General features: G+C 37.0%; 1 protein-coding gene and 1 long non-coding RNA gene across 4 annotated transcripts in view; one reads left to right on the top strand and one right to left on the bottom strand.

The window, feature by feature from the left end:
• The window catches only part of LOC125101864 (uncharacterized), a 66,208-nt gene extending 60,125 nt beyond the window's left edge, over window positions 1-6,083 (bottom strand). Inside the window, exons 1-2 of the long non-coding RNA XR_007127958.1 lie at window positions 5,949-6,083; window positions 264-381 (exon numbers count right to left, since the gene is read on the bottom strand). This is a non-coding gene — a long non-coding RNA (uncharacterized LOC125101864). The remainder of the gene's footprint in view (window positions 1-263; window positions 382-5,948) is intronic.
• FILIP1 (filamin A interacting protein 1) overlaps window positions 1-18,558 on the top strand; it is a 235,154-nt gene that overhangs the window by 44,026 nt on the left and 172,570 nt on the right. Inside the window, exon 1 of one of the 3 annotated variants that reach the window (XM_047732375.1) lies at window positions 6,161-6,520. The exons of the other annotated variants lie outside the window; for them this stretch is intronic. The gene's annotated coding sequence lies outside the window, so the exon portion shown is untranslated. Of the gene's footprint in view, window positions 1-6,160; window positions 6,521-18,558 lie in introns of those variants that run through there. 3 annotated transcript variants of the gene reach the window in all.

Genomic DNA, 18,558 nt, shown 5'->3' with positions numbered 1-18,558 from the left:
TTTTGATCCCAGTTGCTAATAGTATGTGTTAATATTATAAAGCCAATTGTCTTCTTGATTATCTCATGACATCAATGGAATTCCATGTGGTTTCCATGTAAAGACTTGATTGGATTCAAAGAGTTCAGTTTGTGTGGATACTTTCAGGTGACAGATTAATATTCATAATTAAAATAGTAACTAGCATAGTAAGCACTATTCCGAAGAAATAGTATAAAAGTAATATGTATGAAAGTAGGGACCATAGTATAATAATCACCCACTATTCAGCTTCACTAGCTGTCAGCTTTTGGCCAATCTTGTTTCATTATTCTCTTGTCCACGTCTCTTTCCTGACACTGGGTTGTCTTCAGGTAAATCTAAGACACTCTATTATTTCATCTGCAAATATTTCAGAAGGTAAGGACTCTTACCTTAAAATTATCCTCAATTTTTAAACTTTTTATAAAATTATAACAGACAAAAAAATACCTAAGTATATGTTAAAAAAAAAATCACAAGTATACAGCTTGATTAATTTTTGCAAATTGAACATATTGGCACAACACAAGAAATAGAATATTACCAATGTCACAGAAACCTGTCTTGTGCCCATTTCCAGTTGTGTCCACACCTCCTAAGGATAACTGCCATTCTGACTTCCAAAACCAAAAATTTATTTTGTTTGTTTTTGAACTTGTTGTACATGGAATCGTCAGTGTACTGTTTTGGGTCTGGCTTTCTCCATTTAACATTTTGTTTGAGAGATTTATCCATATTGTTACATTCAATTGTAGATTGCTCATTCTTTTTTTTTTTTTTTCTGTAGATTGCTCATTCTTAATTGCTGTATATAGCAAGCCATTGTCTGACTACACTACAATATACCCATTCAATAGTAGAAAGCACTCAGAGAGGGTTTATAGTGTTTGGCTATTATAAATAGTCTTAAACTATTTTATTAATTTTACAGAAAAGGTAAAGTAGTCTTGGGTGAAGTAATGTAATTTGCTAAGTTCCCATAGGTAATGAGTAATGGGAGTCTGAATTCAAACTAGCTTTGCCTGACTCCAGAATCAGAGGTCTCAACCAGTGTGCTTCCAAGGCATCTTGTTTTTCAGTTAATTGTAATTATCTATATAGTGTATACATACAAACCCATAAGCTCCATGGGGAAAAGTGCTTTATTTTTCATGATTCTATGCCCAATCACTGGTTTCCCAATTCTGTGTCTGTTTCTTGGAGAGTAAATGTCCCATCCCCTCATAGAAAATTGTTGAGTCATCCATTAAACAACTAAGGATTAGAGCATCGAACCAGAGTGGAGGATGACTCTGGAATAGGAAAGGAAGAAGGAAATATACTCAAGAGAATGTTAGTTGACTCTATTGCAAAGTAGGATGCTTGTAATCTTGATAGAATATGATCCTATAATAACTTTCAGAGTTAAGTTCTGTTCACCCAGTTTCAAGCAGGGCAGGGAATTGGGGATTTTAATGTCTAATACAAGCAGGTAAATGCTTACTTTGCTCAAGTAAATGGAAATATCATTATCTTATAACTTTCTAAAAACCTATCTCTGGTTCTCTTTTCTCTGAAGCTGTTGGAAAAATAAATAATTTAATTGAATATTTTATGAACAAATATATAAGTGATATAATGTGTGTTTTATTAAGTGAACGGGCCAAAGTACTTATTTCATTATGAATGTGTATAGATATTACAAAGTATTAGCACTATTTCTTTTAAAGTTTTGTAAGATCTAAATAGAGGTATATGTAGATTAATAAAAAATTCAAGTGTTTTAAATTGTAAAATCTGACTATAGCAAGTGGAACACGTCATTCTGATATCAAAACACTAGTTAATGTATAATGATTTCTCCTGCCACCCCCCCCTCCATATTGTCTGATGTTTTTTCTTGTTGTTGGCTACATCTTTGAGAAGTTTTGGTTGTGAATGCATAGCTCATAAACATTTAAAAATTGCTTATCAAATCATAGGCCAAAATTATATTTTTAGAATGTAATTTTAGAATTTCATTAGGCACTGAACTCATTCATCATAGAACATCATGCATTGTTTGTTTTAGAGAGAATACTGAACAGCTCATATCCTTTGCTTAAAAATAGACACTTTTTTTTCCCTCAAAGCAATTATCTTCTTTCCAGTCCAATTTTCTCTTCTCTGGTATTCAACAGGACTTCAGTTCCAATGAGCTTTTATTTTACTATGCTGATCATGTAGTTATGTTATTTTTTTTCTATTTGCTGGAGAGCTATAGAATTTTAAATGTGTTTTTTTGGTCAGAAGCATATTTATTCAGGTATAGCAGAGTCTATATTTTTTGACTCTCAGTGATTGCCAAGAACAGGATACTGAAACTATTAAGTGTAGGGGGCAGTTATGTGGTTAGAAACACAAATTTTTGGAATCAGACTCTCTTGTTCAAATTCTGATTCTGCTACTTATTAGCATGTAACCTGATCAAGTTACTTAAGATCTCTATGACTCAGTTTTCTTGCCTGTAAAATGGGGGATAATAATAATACCTGTCTCATTGGGTTATTGTGAGAATATGTATTAAGCCTTAGAAATGTGCTTGGCACATAGTAAGTGTTACATAAGTATCTTTATTATTATCCTAAAATCTATTAACTTTCCTTTGCAATTTGAAAAAATTTCAAAATAACTGATTTGCAATCTATGAATTTCTTTCTATAACTCTTAATAAACAAGTAATAATGACATAACTCTGTCCAGAGAGCCTAGAAACATTTTCTGTAAGTTTTGGATAACAGGGGCGCCTGGGTGGCTCAGTGGGTTAAGCCGCTGCCTTCGGCTCAGGTCATGATCTCAGGGTCCTGGGATCGAGCCCCGCATCGGGCTTTCTGCTCAGCAGGGAGCCTGCTTCCTCCTCTCTCTCTGCCTGCCTCTCTGCCTGCTTGTGCTCTCTCTCTGTCAAATAAATAAATAAAAAATCTTAAAAAAAAAAAAAAAGTTTTGGATAACATGCTCTAAAAGTTTTTTTCATCTTTATATTGTTCATTTGCTCATTCAATCATTCCTATTTATTGAACACTTGCTGTGGTGCTTGATTACTCAGTAAGGAACAAACAGAAAATATTTTCTACTACCCAGGAGCTTATATCCAAGTCTCAGATCCAGGCAATAAACAATAACAGAGATGTTTGTTGTTTGGAGACTCCTCTCGTGACCCCTCACCCCTGGACTTCATTTTGAAGCAAATGACAAACTGATTAATTTTTTACTTAAAAAAAATCCCTGTGCTTCTTTAACTGAATGACATGGCAAAATTTGTGTTTTAGAAATGGATGTAGAGATAATGTTGCCAACACTCTTACTTAATTCATTTGCTTTTTCCTCATTGATATTATTAACCTATATTCTTATTAAAAAGTTTCATCATGACTCATTCTTGAAGTAGGGAAATTCAGCTTTAGTTTTAAGTTTATCAGATGTTCTCGGAATGCTCACACTTAAGACTTTGGGAAAAGGATCCAGCTGAACAGTAATATAGTAACAAAATGTGTTGAAAAATCAGTGCCTTGTTGACTGTATACAAAACACAAATTTCTAATAGCTCTTAATGGCACTACTTCCTCTGTGGATTATGTAGGAAATTCTTTTGTCTGAATAACCATTCCCGGGGGAAAGCTTTCAAAATAAATTCACTTTATAAAGAGGGATAGAGAATGTGTGTGTGTGTGTGTGTGTGTGTGTGTGTGTGTGTGTGTGAGAGAGAGAGAGAGAGAGAGAGAGAGAGACTAATTATTGTGGGATACTGAGTTAGGCTAGCACATATGCTAAGTATAATTAAATAACATAATTTGAAGGTAGCAACAGTATCTAATTATATAAAATACTCTGTGTGCTGTTGCTTGTCATCACATTGTTTAAAATAAATTAATAGTAACAATGGACCGCTAATCCAAGTGTTAGAGAAAACAATGGTGGGAGGACTAGGTTTTCATTAAGGAAAAAAAAAAAAAACACTGAGAACTCTAATTGTCTGGATAGTTAGATGAGAAATAACTATCCTGCTCCTGAGGGAATTATTTAGGTCCATAAAGACAAAGTGGGTTATTCCCCTTAGTTATCTTGACTTGGGGTACAAGCTTCTCTGTTTCATTTTGGATTGGGGACATCTATAAAGTGAACTTTCAGTAGGAGTGAAAAGATACCTTCCTGGAGTCCTCTTTAGTGAAATGGTTCTCAACCTGGTGCTATTACATGCGGGATATGTTGTGTGGGGCATGTGCATTTTCCGAACAATAATTTCTCCATACCCAGCTCTTTGTAATATTTAAAATCTTCTCCTGGTGTTTCTAAACAATGGCCTCGCCCAGTCACATACTTCCACTTCCTATCAGAACCCACATTTTAGGGACTGTGAATAGATAGTTTCTAAAAGATCCATTAGTGTTCTAGATTAGTCCATTAATTTCACATAAGGACACTTTTATCTTAATAGAAGTCTTTTCTAAAAATCAAGGTTGGCCCAGACCCAGGAAGACTAAGAATCTGAACAAATGTAATTTTATATGTGGATAGTAGTAAATAAGTTACAGGCATAAATTATAGGGATGAATGCTGTTAGTGAGGTGATGGGATGGGAAGAACTGAGATGTTTTCTAATGGGTTGAGGTATGTGTGTTGGGGGGGAGTATCAGCTAATATTGAAGGTGAGGGTCATTTCTTTAAAAAGTTCACACACACACACACACACACACACACACACACACACACACACACACACCCCTCTTATGAAAAGTGGTAGCCCTTCCCAGAGAGACATTAGGGTTATCTAGCACATAAGCTACTTCTCACAAATATGCAATGCTTTTTTTTTGGTTGTTTTGCTTTAGTTTCAAGATTTTATTTTTACTTATTTGTTAGAGAGAGAGAGTACAAGCAGGGGGAGTGGCAGGAATAGCAGGCAGAGGCAGAGGGAGAAGCAGGCTCTTGGCTGAGCAAGGAGCCTGATGCGGGACTTGATCCCAGGACCCTGGGATCATGACGTGAACTGAAGGCATACGCTTAACTGACTGAGCCCCCCAGGCGTACTCTGCTTGGTCTAACTTCAGTTTGCATGTCAAAAAAAGTATATCCTTAAGCTGATAGATTGATCTTGGGTATGGGGGGTGGTCAACATTTATAATGGTGTTGGTGACATTTTTATCAGGGCAATATTCTAGCTTGTTAACTAATAATGGTGTGTGTGTGTGTTTGTGTGTGTCCCTTCCTACTTTACCTAAAGGGATCTCTCTCTGTTCCTCTTACTCTTAATTTCACATATATAATAAGATAGTTCCTAAAACTAGTTGAAAACACTTTTCCCCCATAAGTCTTGATCTTGGCAGATTCATCCTATTTTCCGATATAAAATAAAGCCGATAAAATATCTTGAGACAGTCTTCATGTGAGAGTTCAGGGCAGAAGCGACCCTTCTCCGGTTTTGGAGCCTGGAGGGTTACTGATGAGGTGAGGCTGTCGACAAAAGTTGTTTCAAGTCCTGGTTTTCCTGGAGTGTTCTCCACTTCTTACTTTGAATGAATGATCTAAGTAAGAATCCTAAGATTTTCCTCCTTAACCCTCCTCCATTCAAAAACATACTATTACAGACATTCCTTTATGTTAACCTTATTTTAATAACATTCAGGTATACAAGCTGATCCAGTCTGATAGAACAAGGTAAGTCATCTGGCTATGAAAGTAACACACCAATGTAAAAAACCGTCTGGAATGATCTCTCTCTCTGAATTTTCCCAACAACTATGGCACATTTTTAAAAGGCTGTTTTAAATTTAAGAACGTCTATCTGAGAATGCCTGCTTGAGAAAAATATTGCATTGGTAAATTGCTCTGCTCGAGACAACTGCTATTTCTTCCTCAAATTTAAAGCCCCAAATCACAATCTGTATTTAAGAGCTTTGAGTAATAATTACCTCTGTGTCCTTAAAAGGATCTGCCGGTTTCTCTGCAATCTTTTACAGGGTGAGCAGAGCTATATCCACTGATAACCCAGCTGCCGAGGAACTGAGTAAAGCCGGCTCCAAACTTCTCAGCTGTTGACAGGCTTGACTTGCTGAGAACACTAGTTAAATATAGCACGCGCGAGCTCAGCTCCTCAACAAAGTCATTGCTCCGACAGTGTTGTGAAGGGAGCAGAAGACGAGAAACCTAATCTCAGAACCCAACAACACCTAGCAACAGTTGAAAAAACTTTTAAACAAAAGTCTGGGTGGGAGATAGACAACAGCCTCCAATTTCTGCTGATCGGGATTTCAGGGAGAAGAAGCTGCTTTTCCCTTCCCTCTACTCAGTTTCCTGCATGACTTCAGCTGTTGGCTAGTCCTAGGAAAGAAAGTGGGAAAAGCTTTTTCCTCTGTATTCTTTTGGGCTGGATAGTTTTCCAAGACTCCAGTCTCTCTGGGGCTGTGGGACAAGCCACTGGGTTCTTCAAAGGATAAACTACCTCCATAGAGGACATACCCTTGGTTAAACAAGCTGCCGTCAGGTAAGACCAAAATAAATAGCTATTTACTCTCTTTAGAAATTTCTGCTTCTGTAAGAGGAGTGTTTTCTCAGAGTCTGTGTTGTCGGATTCCTTTGATTCTTACTGTTTCCACTATGTGATAACACATTTAAGGAATTATCATAATCATCGTGGATTATTTTGAAGGAATCAGTAACATCATCTCTTTCAGAATTACACCAATTCCTTTTTAAGCACAAAGGTTGTTTGATGTTTAATAGCCATCAAAATATTTCTGCCAAGTTAATGTTCTCGGGCAGGTAACAGCAATGTGGCAAAGGACAACTTCAGAGCTCCTGTCACAATTAAGGTGGCTAAACAATGGAAGAAAGATTTTTCCTAGGAGCAAAATAACGTTCATTTGCTGAAACTAGCTGAGCAGCTTGTGTGGTAAATGAGAGGAAAGTCCTGCATGGTGTGTGTGTTGCTGTGCTTAAGATTTGCTGCTATCTGCTTCTCCCTTTGCAGGATTCTCTGATTACACTGGTACACCTTGTGCTGGATCTGACCTGGTTACATTATAGTCACCCCCAGTGTTTCTGACTGGGCACAAAATACGACTGCTATTAAATCACTACTTTTGCAGTTGTTGAATAGAAACTACCCGGGAGAGTGCTATTTTGTGACCTAGAAAAAAATAAACTGAGTAATTGCTTCTGTATAGATAAAACCGATTCTGATTTTTAAAACTGAAATAGAATATTTTAGGAAAAAAACTTCTTTCTTAAGTTGCATATATGTGTATATGAGTATAGGAGCGTGTTTACGATAGTGTGAAGGAAATCTTCCTTTTCTCTGTTGGTATGTTATCTCCCCTTCCATGAGTTGCCATGCAATTTTATCAGAATTGCTTAGAGTGGTTGATTTCACATTGATTCTGACAAAAGCTGTGGCTGAATTTTAGGATATGGTTACTGATACCTGGTGTCTATAGTTGGGCTAGATTTGCATAAGCTTGTTCCTTTAAGTGAACATGATAATTTGAATGAATATTCTAATCTAAAGATGATATATGAGAAAATACAGATGCACATTTTAAAAGGAATTATTTGAGTCTATTTTATCAACTTAAAGAAAGAATTTACCCAAGACCTGTTTTGAACAGGTGATTCGTTGACAATTAAGAATGTATCAACCCTTTCAGTAAATGTTTCTATTTTCAGAAAAATTAATTAAAGCTTATATATCGAATGTGCAGGAAATGGAAATAGTACATACATTTCAGTATGTATAGTGCTTCCTGATTCTGATTGCATGACTAGCTTATGAAGTAAATGAAGCTAATCATATATAATGAATGTATACAAGTATAGTGCAAAGTGCACTTTGGTAACCTTGGTATTAGAGAATGAAACTCCTGGTACTTTAGCGGAGATGAAGTATCTTCGTCTTGAAAAAGTTTTGAAAAGTCAGAACTAAATGCTTTTCATTTTGTTTTTATCTCAGGAAGGGTCACATTGTTGACTTACAAACATATGTATAAAGCCAAAGTCTGCCATTAGTTCTCGGCATGTAATTTCTTTGGGAGTCAGTGGAACAGTGTGTAGATAACTGACTATAGCATTTGGCCCTGGGTGAAAGCCATGTTTCCTGATGAACTGATTTCTGAATAGCATTGTCTTCATGGCTGTAAATTCACCCCTGAAAATCAAAAATAGCTCAGGTTAGACCATGTGCTTCCCTCTGATACATGTACAGTCAAACCCCTCATGATCCAGGCGGATTCTGTTCTCTTGTTTGCTCAAGTTCACATGTCTGTGTTATTTTGCAATCTACTCTGTCCCCTTCACCATAAGGGTTGTTAGAGTCCACCACCATATCTCCCTCCACATTAAGGGTTAATTTTTCTAAAACAGTGCTCTGCCAATTTCTCTTACTGTTCAGTTATCTTCTGGGGCTCCTGTTGGTGCCAAACACCTAGGCTGGGTATTTTGAAAACCTTCCATCATCTGGCACGTACTTAAAATTTCCAGTTTCGGCTCCCACTACTCAACAACAAGTGTCCTTCTGCTTTAGATGTTTCAGATTTGGGGCCATTCTCCAAACACATGCACAGTGCGCATTTCAGTGCTATGCCTCTGCCTGTTTCATTCCCCCTGGCTGGAATACCTTTCCTCCCCTTTCTTATAGAGACCCCTGTCCACTTTTTAAAGCCCAGATAAGTGTCTTCTACTTTCACAATGATTACCTGACCTTACCTTTTCAAAGTGATTCCTTTTTAGACAGTTTGGTGGTTTATTAGGATTAAGGTACTTTGGGGTAGGGTTTGTGTCTTTAAATTCAGAACAGTTTAATGAAGCAATTAGGTGCAAAGCACTGTCCTAAGCACCACTTGGTTTTAGAGCTTTTTATCCCCATGCACATTGTGGATGTTCTATTAACCCTTTAGGCTCTACATTTCTGATGATGAGTACAAGAGAAAGTATAAAAAGATATAAAATCAAGAAAAGCAACTGTTAAATGTAGTTAATAACTTTTTATCTTAAAAGTTTCTCAAGGCAAGTCTTCATAGTTTTATCATGCATAGAGAAGTTACAAGTAATTCTAACTACGCTCATGTACCTGATTGTGGAGATGATGAGCTTGAGAACAAACTAGAAAGAATTGTATTTAAAGACTGTAGGGTCACCTGGGTGGCTCAGTTGGTTAAACGCTTTCCTTCAGCTCAGGTCATGATCCTGGAGTCCCAGGATCAAGTGCCCAGTCGGGCTCCCCACTTGGCAGGGAGTCTGCTTCTCCCTCTCACCCTCCCCTCTCTGGTACTTTCTTTCTCTCTCTCACTCTCAAACAAATAAATAAAATCTTAAAAAAAAAAAGACAGTATATATGCTATATACCTGCTTGTCCTGTGTATGCATCTACCCGCCTAAATACCATAAATCATATCACTTTTATCATCTTTTGGTACCAGATTAAATTTATAATTACCTTTCATACTATTCATTTAAATCATGGCTCCTTCTATCTGTGGGTCATCATGGATTACAATCTGTCCTGGAACATTAAAATATTTAAATATTGTGTTATGATCCTTTTTTCTTTTTTCCCTGGATATTTAAAAAATAGAGACATTTCTCAGATTTATTTTTAATCACCCATGAAAACTGTAGCCTTACTGTGTGAGATAAAACATGAATTACGATTTTGAAGCAATTTTTTGGGGTTTACTGAAAGAAAGGTATTTTCTTTATATTTTAAGATAGCCAAGGAGATTAAAATTACCCTTCTAAAAGTGTTTAGCAAGAATCATTATGGGAATTGAACAATGAAATTTGTGAAATAGCCAATATATTCATTTAGCAGTGGTTTTTCTATAGTTATATATATATATTTTTTAAAGATTTTATTTATTTATTTGACAGAGAGAGATCACAAGCAGGCAGAGAGGCAGGCAGAGAGAGAGGAGGAAGCAGGCTCCCTGCTGAGCAGAAAGCCCGATGCGGGGCTCGATCCCAGGACTCTGAGATCACGACCCGAGCTGAAGGCAGTGGCTTAACCCACTGAGCCACCCAGGCGCCCCTCTATAGTTATATTTTTAATTTATTTTTTAGAAGTGAAACTTGGTGGCAAAATGCTCATTCTAAACTAATGCTGATTGTGTTTTTCTTTTTTGGAAAATGAACATTTTTTCATAAAACGTACCCTAAGAAACAGGATTTTACAGAGCTTGCTTAATCCAAATTTTTACTTATTTGTCTCATTTTATTTTTTCATACACCTGGGTTTTAGGAAAGCAGCATCTTGGGAAGTGAGGGGGAAGCTTAGGTTGAGATCTATTTTAGCAGAAAGATTTACGAAAGAAGTATGACATCTAAAAGACTGCAACATAAATTTATTTATACATTAATTATTTTTAACATATATAGCAATAGGAAGATTAGCTAATACAATAAATTTGTTTCCTTAAATCTGAGTTGAAAATACAAGGATATTGTTATGAAGGAGGAGGCAAGGAAGGCCTGTGGCATAGGTAAGCCAGATGGCCTGGATTCAGATTTCCGCTCACTGTGACCCTGGGCAAATTACTCTCTGTGCCCCAGTTTCCTCATCTGTAAAATGAGAATAATAATACTGTCTTCCTCACAGAGTACTTTTGAAGATTAAATGAGTCAATAAAACTCAGTTGCCTGATAGAATTTTCAGTAAATGTAAAATACTATTGCTTTATCATCACACACTAATTGCAGTTTTCTGTTTATTTTGATCTTTGTTGCACACAAAATTCTTAGATACAGAGAGTCTGTGAATTCAAGTTCACAGATCATAGGAAAAGCAGAAGAACATATTGTTTAAATGTGGAATCTTGTTTGGACATACTTTGCTGCTGGGTACTGCGAGCACACATAGTTTGAACGCCAGCCAATCATTTAGCATGGAATTTATGTTTCAAACCCTCCCTTATCACTCAGCAGCCTGCTGTCTTATAGAATCATTACTAAAAAGGTTAAATAATCACCCACAGCATCGACTGTTCTATGGTTTCTATATTTGCACTTGGAGATAAAGTGTGTTTATATGTAGTGCTTGGGTGTCTCTTTTATAGCCTACAACGCTGAGTAATGTATGGCAATGGAGACTTCCTCCTCTATAGAAAATAGACTATTAAATTTATCATTTTTTATTTCTTCCCTTAGATGTTTTGTTCTGTTTTACCAACCTAGTAACAGATAAAAATGAAAAGACCAAAAAAGGTCATCTCACACTAGCTTTAACCTTACCAAATGGAAATGAATTCTTGCTATTCATTGTTCTTAATCCTCTTCATTCTTCTTATACATGACAAGAAAGTATATTCAAGGCAAACAAAAAAACCCCTGTTATATCATAAAGATGTGTGTGTATATTATGGGGTACTTACTATTCTGTATATTTAATTTAACAAAAATATTTGAAACAGTCTTATAAACAGGGAAGTTTCTTAGTAGCTTCAGCACTAACAAACGTTATGCTGGGTAGTTATGGCTTCAACCTGACCATTTGCTTTATTTTTCCCAATTGAAAGAATACGTTTCTCAGAGATAAGTGAGGCAAACCGGGTTTTAGAATTATCATTCTCTAATGAAAAACTTGCTATAGAAAGAAAGAAGGAAGAAAAAAAAAAAAGAACTTTTCCTGGCCTTATAGAATACATTATCAAGGCTTTGGGGCAAAAATATAGGAACCTCAGGAAAATATATTGGCTTGTGTTCTTATTTTTCCTTAAATGGTCATTCTTACTCTTTGGCTAATCAGGCAAGGGAAAGGCTACAGGCAGAATTCCCCTTTCCCTGTGGCAATAGTTGAGGCAGTTTGATTTCAAAGGCAAGGCAGGAGTTATGGAAGAACTTAGAATCAGGAAAGTCGAACATGAATTGAGCAGCTCTAGCTGGCTACTAACCAGCTGATTGCAGAACTTGAGAAACTCCCAGCAGAAATGAAGTAACAGGACGTTAACCAGCATCCCGGTCCCTGAGAGCTTTGCTTAAGCCGCAGCAGCACTGAAAAGTCAAAAGAAGGTTGGCGTGGTTTTTCCTTTTTGGGAAATGGTGTCAACGTGCATAATATTGGGTGATTTATGTGTTTCTGAGGTCTGTGAAAGACAGACTAAAAATTTTTAAAACAAATGCAGGAATTATCTCAAGTGATCTGACTTTGGGTCCTTAAGGTTCAGGGCTTTTTCTCTTTTTGCTTTCTTGCTTCAATTCTGTCACCTACCTCCTTTACCAAAACATAGATGATTGAACATGATTATTGCTTCACTGGTCAAAGACCTTACAGGTCCAACCTTGAAAATAGTCTTGCAGTTTAGTTTTTTTTTTTTCTTTTCTTTTGCAACAATTGTGACTGCAATCTTCCCAAGTTACTTTGAAGAAATGAATTATCTGCTACTTGTCTTTGTAAGGAAAAGGTGTAGGAAATCCATGAAATGAACTCATCAGAGCTGGCCAAGTGCATTCTTTTAAAAAATGACTTGCTGAAGATTTAAAGCCGAAAGACAATTTGATTAAAAACAGTAGACTGTTGACATCACCAAGACAATCAAATTACTGCCAACTTGCCTTGTTTATCTAAAAGATCTTTGTAAAAATAAGGTCTTTACACACATGCACACACACACACACACACACACACACACATCATAGGTGATATGGTAATAGGGATAAAAGGATCTTATTTTTTTAAATATCTCTTTAATATACTTATGTCTTAAGTAACTCATTTTAGGGCCTGCTTCTTTGAGGTTCCACAGCACAACAGGAAAGGAAGAGGCATTGCTGCATTCATAATGCTATTTCAGTGGTAGCCTAAGTCCATGAGGAAATGATGGTCTGTGCCTGTATTTGGAGCCTCATAGTTACTGTGACGACAACACACACACTACTGGAAAACAAAGATGGTCTGCTTGCCAGGGTGAGCCAGGAAGAGTTTTGCCAGCTCAGATTTTTCCCAATTATTCTGTAAGTTTTGAAATGTGACCCTGGAGATAGTCAAGGCTCTTTGTGTTTCAATAACTGTTTAATAAGGGATACATGCTTAGGCAGCCCAGTATTTGGGTGAGGGAGGGGCCTCACACATAAGCTTAACTTTCACATGTTGTCTTGATAGATATCATCTTCTGGTTTGGACATCACCAAACCAACTGCTTCGATCACAGGCTGTTGTTTGTTTGGGTGCATAAGGAAGCCAGTTGCTTATACTGTCCTCAGGGGCTCCTCAATTTGGGGTCACATATCTCCACTTTCTGTATGTTGTTCATTTTGGAGGTCATTGCCCAGCATACCAGGTGTTCCTACCAATGACTGTGCATCTAAATCCCAATTCTTACATGATGATATAATTCATAATATAATGATAACAGCTGCATATAATACATATCATCTATATATACTTATATATAATACATATACTTATTTAGTATCTATAGATGATGATAATACTAGGTAGCATACACTGGAGATTATTCTGTGCCAGACATTGTGCCAAGCATTTTATTTATTGATTTTATTTACTTCTCATGACAACCCTATGAGGCACTAGCTTGATCTCTGCTCTATGGGTTAGAAAAAAGAGGTTGGTAGATGGGAAGTAATATGCCCATTGGTAGGTTGGACATTCAAACACAGGCGGTTTGATCTTAGCCCATATTTTCAACTACTTTCTTATAACATAGGCAGTTGTTCAAGGAACACCTCCGTATAGATGACTGTGAGATGTTTTAGTGAAAGTTGTAGGATGTGACACTGCAGGGACTCAGACTCTTCTCCCAGATTCCAAAGTAGAAACAGAAGCTTCAGTGGCCTATGGAGTTGGGCAACCCGGGAAGAGCCACGCCTGGGTACTATTCTTCCACAGTTATTGATGGGGCAATGTGTGTGTTTTTTTTTTTTTTTTTTGAGGGGGTGGGGCAGAGGGAGAGAGAGAAAGAGAATCTTAAGCAGTCTCCATGCCCAGCACAGAGCCCAATGCTAGGCTCAATCTCACAACCCTGAGATCATGACCTGAGCTGAAATCAAGAGTCAGATGCTTAAGTGACTGAGCCACCCAGGTGCCCATGCTTCTTGGTTTCTACATTGCCAGTTGATTCACTGGGAGAGGGTGGCATGGAACATTTGCTTTTATGAGTTATTATGGCTGCTTTTGTAGCCAGATCTTTTGATCCCATTGGGGTTTGGTTTCCTTGTGTTGCCTCTGCTGACAACTCAGAACCCCACCTTCTGTTGTAACATTCAAAATGCTCTGCTGATCTCTGCCTTGGTCATTAGCATTCAGTTTGTTAAGTGGGTTCAAGGGGGAGTCCTACAAAATACTTATTCCAGGTGTTGGTATCAGTGTTCCCTGAAGAAGTCTTTGGTGGTGCATGTACATTAGATGGAGGAGGGAATGAAGAAGGGAATAGAAGTCCTCTTTCCATGTAAGAGCTCTCATAGGCTCCCAAAACTTTGCTTAGGTAGTGAGTTGTCAACCTGGCAGCATGTTTCTCCTTGAGAAAAAAACAGAGATCTTGCTACAGTCTAAGGAAAATCACCTGATACTTTCAGACAGTGGTTTGCTACTGTGATAAATAGCATGGACTATTTTATTTGACATTTTATTTAATTCTTTTATCTTTATTAACCAAGAATGACTATTAATGATGCTAATGTCTGATCATTTGGATATAATTAAAATTGGATATAATTAAAACTTAGATGAATGACATTTAACTTTTGGATTATTTGTAGTAAAAGGAAAGCAGTTCTAATAAAATTTTGATGGAGTAGATAATGTTTTGCTTTTTCTTATGCCAGTATCCATAAATACTCTATGTATCAAATACCCCAGGTGATAGGATTGAAAATCCTAGGAATGTGAATGTTTCATGTGAAGCAAGCACATAACAGAATGAATCTCTACTCTTGGAAAAAATTTATTCTACAAATTAAAAACAGTATCTTTTCAAAAATATATTCACATACCTTGACACACATACCACCGTGCCCCCCCCCCAACATACACATAAACAGTTATTTCTGGTCAATACATAGGATTTATACCACTGCTTGCTTACTTGACATGCTAAACATCTTCCCGAAACAAATATACTTTTTGCTCTGTGGTATAGGTTAATTTACTCCAAAGTAAAGGTAGCAATATATTATATTTCATCAAGTCCCTCTATCTCATTCACATGATCTCCTGATTTCCTTTTAACAAATAAACTCAGAAATTCCCTTATGTCATTTCTTATCTTTCCGTAAAAGGGCACAGCAGTATCAAAGGAGAGAAAGGATTAGTGTCTCCACTGGGGACAAAGGACTGTTGGCTTCTAGAATGTCCCCCCCCCTCTTTTTTCTCATTCGATTATTCTAAATCTCGCTTGGCAACAAAATTGATACAGTCTCTTAAGTGGAAGATAGTAACAATTTATCATATTAATGCAAGAACTTTCTGTCAGAGCTCTTGGTTCTTTTTGTACTTCTGTACCTGGTCTGATTTCAAGCAGGAATAGGAGCTCTGAGTCTCACATTGTTGATGATTATACAGCTTTGGTCTTGGAGCCACAAGTACCCAGCAGGAAACTGAACTCTGAGTTCACTTGGAATTATCAGATCACTTAGTCTTGTGGTTCTCAACACTCTCTGTGCATCAGGATCAGCAGGGAAGCTCTAAAAATTTAAATGCCTGGGGCTGTGCCCCAGAGGTTCTGATTCAAGTTGACCTGACTAGGTTTTTGGAAGCTTTTATGTGATTTCAGTGTGCATCCAGGGTGGTGAACCAGTTATCTAGCATAACCTCATCACTTAAAAGAAGATAGTACTAAGATGAAGAAAGAAGTCACTCAGCAGAAGTTACGAATTCCAGTCTATTACCCTTTTTATCACATGATCATTACAAACAATAAAGTAGCTAATATTTAATGAGTGTTTCTATGTATTAGGCACTAGCAGCCCCATGAGGCATATATTCATGTACTCTACATTTTATAGATAAAATGGCTGAGGGAATTGTCCAAGGCTCTCTAACAAGCAGGTGGCAGATCTGGGATCTGAGTCAGGCAATTGGACTCCTCCGTTAGTACTCTTAATCTCTTCATTGTTCTGCTGGTCTGGAGCTAATTCTGAGAATATAAGGTTTTGAATGGTAACTGTTTCCTTGTTTCAGCATCAAGGTTCTTGTGGCAGCTGGCCTTGGTGCTCTGATAACTAAATGAGCTTTCTGCTTGGCCAATGATTGGGTTCTTGCTTTCTCTGTTTTCCCAACAAGTGAGTCCTGTGGAGGCAAACTGTTCTCTTAGACACTGTTCCAAAGTGCTCCATTTCCCCAGTAACTTTCTTTCTACATACTGTCTTTCCATTTCCTTGTGGACTGATATAATATATTCTGCCTTACTTTTGGGCACATATTTTTCTTCCCCCAGTGGAAATTTTAACCAAATCTCTAGTCTCCTGTTCAGCCCTTTGAGTTTCCCCCTAGTCCTGTGACTTTGGCTGGGTTCACTATTTTCCCTGGGATTCCCCTTTCTGGAACTTACATACCACCCTTTAACTTATGATAACAGCAACAACAGGAAGGGATTAATTACTTTACTTCTTCTACAGCAGCAGGTGCACTGGAAACAAGCTGGTCTGTCCCGACTCACTGGTCCCATGACCAGTGGGTCAAGTACCCTGCAGACGTTTTTAAGACTACACTTTTTGGAAGCCTGTATAGAATTAGTTTTCTGATTGCTTCTATAAGTTTGAAATTCTACAGAGCAATATTTTTACATCTAGGGGAAAATCTATATACATTTGTCTGGTTAAATCATACCTTACCAAGATGGAAATCACCAATGGCAAATCCTGTAACACAGATTATTCTAAGCAATAGGACCTAAACAAAAAGTGAGAGATTATAATTATTTTGATTAATATTTATATGTAAATTTTTAAAAATTAACATGAAACTAGGTTAGATGTGACTTGGGATGATTTTTAGAACCACATTGCACAAAATAAGTCCTCAAAAAGTGTTTGCTAAATTGAATCCATTAAATGTAGACTTAAAAAAATAAATGTCTTGGAATTGAGAAAGTAAACATCACTGACAAATTTCCATTGATTGGATTGAACATAATTTTTTTTTATAAACATGGGAATAACAATCAGTAACCATGGGTGATTATCTGTCTGCTTTTCTGTATTCTTTTTAACCTTATTTGTCACATATTGCTATTATAAGAATACAAATTAAAAATCAACAAACATTTACAATGTCCATTAGAGTATCAGAGAACAACCAACACATAGCTAAATGAGTGGAAACTGGACTCTAGCTATGATTAGCATGATATAGATGTATTTCCAATAACAGGCTAAAACACTTACTTTAAGATAGTGGTATATTGCAGCACCTGACTGGTTCAGTTGGTAGACCATGTGATTTTTTATCTAGGGGTTGTGAGTTTGATCCCAACATTGGGCATAGGGATTACCTAAAAACAAAAACAAAAACAAAAACCAATAATAAATAAAGTGTTATAAGACAACTGTTGTCCCAAGTCTAATTGCAAATATTTGCCCCTCATCTTTTCACTCATGTACTGTAACACTTATGAAAAAAACCATAATCAGGCTCTTATTATGGTTTATTAGCTGGAAATGTTCTCATCCTCAGAAATCTATTTTGGAGTTAGGATTGCTCCACTCCCCTGCAAGTGGTAAAGCAACAGCTGCCATTTAATAAATGTGTCTGCTGACAGCTCCCACTGATGAATACCACTGAAGTTCCCTATCGGCATCAATATTACCCACATTATTCCAAAAGGAAATATTGATTATAGTTGCTTGACATTGTCTTAATTTCACCATAGCTTTTTCCCAGCATCACTTCCCCCAAATTCCAATGATGCTGTTATTTACATCACCATTCACATCTTCCAGGGAATAAAGTCCCAGTGGAACACATGTGTTCCTGGTGATGTATTATGATGGAATCTCACCAAAATGAACACGTGAAATGCTGAGCTCAAACAGAAGAGTGGACAAGGGAGAAAACCAGATGAAAGTGACTTGTAGTTTCTCAGAAAGTGAAGAAGTTTGTCTTTTTTGAGAGTGAGAGAGAGAGATTAGAAGAAAAAACAGGGCTCTTGTTTTTCCACATGATATGAATACATATTTAAAGTCCTGCAACTTGATTTATGTCTGGATTACTTTAATTTCTGTTCCCAGACACTTTCATAAGATTTGGACTTCCACAGTATTAACACTAGTGTTGTGTGAGAACTTAAGAGGATTTGGGCTGTATGAAAGGAACTGATTGTAGAGTGATTTATGTATGTCAGGCACTGAGCTGAGGATTGGGATACAATAGTGAATATTATATTATCTCTACTTTCTAATAGGTGCTACAGGTAAAAACAATGGAAATTTCCATGCCATGTGACTAGTGAGTAAATGGTATTGTGGGAGCACCCTCCTGGTTTTGGGTAGTCAGTGATTGGTTTAGTGATTACAGGTGAGATGAAGTGACTCTTGCTTTGGGAAAGGGACTGTTGAGGCTAAAAACGAGAGGGACTGACA

Source organism: Lutra lutra, chromosome 6 (assembly GCF_902655055.1).
Source record: "Lutra lutra chromosome 6, mLutLut1.2, whole genome shotgun sequence".
Classification (NCBI taxonomy): domain Eukaryota; kingdom Metazoa; phylum Chordata; class Mammalia; order Carnivora; family Mustelidae; genus Lutra; species Lutra lutra.
Note: the sequence above shows the minus strand (reverse complement) of the source record. Positions and strands in the feature narration are given on the sequence as shown.